The 1,557-nt window shown below is 48.1% G+C and overlaps 1 pseudogene; it reads right to left on the reverse strand.

Annotated features, from left to right (window-relative positions):
- Positions 1–488: 488 nt before the first annotated feature.
- On the reverse strand, positions 489–1,322 carry LOC105548417 (annotated as a pseudogene).
- Between the last annotated feature and the right edge of the window lie 235 nt (positions 1,323–1,557).

The raw sequence follows: 1,557 nt of genomic DNA on the forward strand, positions 1-1,557 counted from the left end.
CCAAAGTGCTGGGATTACAGGCGCGAGCCACCGCGCCTGGCCTTTTAAAATATATTTATTTTTTTAAAATAGAGACAAGGTCCATCGTGTTGCCCAGGCTGGTCTCCAGCAAGCTCAGGGGATTCACCTCCTCCCCAACAGGGCTCCCCCAGGCGTGAGCCACCGCGCCCGCCTTGTTTATTTACTTGTCTGTATTTTAATCTCCAAGGTGGATTTATTTAAAGGTTTCACAACTATGTCCAGGTTTTAAGCTTATGGGAAGTAAATGGGGACACTTTTTTCCTAAGAAGAATTTCTTTAAAACCAAGCACATTGCTAAAGAACAACATTATATCTGGCAAACAATAATTGGCAACAAAATAAGTTTATTATTCTGCCCAAGCCAGCCCCCGATGCTGTTTCTTAACCAAGATACAAACTAATTTTGCTGTAGCAAGTCTGGACCAATTTTATCAAAACATGTCTTTGGTTAGATGTCTAGTTTCCATTTAATGTTTTGAAAACTCATTTGACAGCCAGTCAAGTCCCTCATCCACACCAGCTCTGTGTTGCACGAGTGGCTTGAACATACCATGTCCTATTAGGAAGAGACTGAAGAGCTGGCTCATCTGTCGTCGCACTGATGGCCCAAGCGCTGGGCAAACCCTGTTTGTTTGTGGAGAGCAGTGGCGCTGCGTCTCCACACTCACCTGCCCGAAGCCTTTTCTGCAGCACATCTGCCACTTCCCTAATTCTTTCATGATCGTTGCTGTCTACCAGCAAAAGAAGACCCTGGGTATTCTGGAAGTAATGCTTCCAGAGAGGCCTCATTATATCTTGACCACCAACATCCCACACTGTGAAACAAGTGTTCTCTTTTTGAGTCAGAGTCTCGCTCTGTCAACCAGCCTGGAGCACAACGGTGTGATCTCAGCTCACTGCAAGCTCCACCTCCTGGGTTCAAGCAATTCTGCTGCCTCGGCCTCCCAAGTAGCTGGGATTACAGGAGCCCACCACCACGCCTGGCTAATTTTTGTATATTTAATAGAGATGGGGTTCCACCGTATTGGCCAGGCTGGTCTTGAATTCCTGACCTCGTGATCTGCCTGCCTTGGCCTCCCAAAGTGCTGGGATTATAGGCTGAGCCGCCGCGCCTGGCCCAAAACAAGTGTTCTTATATTTTACTGCTTCCATGTTAAAACCAATGGCAAGAACTGTGGTGAGTACCTGCTCTAACTTCAGTTTATACACAATGTGAAGGCAGCATCCAATCAAACCATCCAAATGTGCACCTGCTTCTTGCTGAAGAGGTGGGAGAAGTGAGAGGAGATGGTGGGGACCATAGGTTCGTGGCACTTGTGATGGGCAGAAGCAGAGGGGTTGGGGGCGGCCCTGTACTTTCTTCTTGCATGCTTCCAGGCAGATTGAACAAGGGGGAAGAGAAAGAGCTGAGGAAGAAAGAGGGAGGCAGGGATGTCTCACTGGCCCATGTGCTGGCAAAGCTGTAGACAGGAATTAGCAGGACAAGGACCTGCTGGTGATGGACACAGCAGCTCCAGCTCTCGGTGCTTTAAATTC

Source organism: Mandrillus leucophaeus, unplaced genomic scaffold, assembly GCF_000951045.1.
Source record: "Mandrillus leucophaeus isolate KB7577 unplaced genomic scaffold, Mleu.le_1.0 Scaffold41, whole genome shotgun sequence".
In the NCBI taxonomy this organism is placed as follows: Eukaryota; Metazoa; Chordata; class Mammalia; order Primates; family Cercopithecidae; genus Mandrillus; species Mandrillus leucophaeus.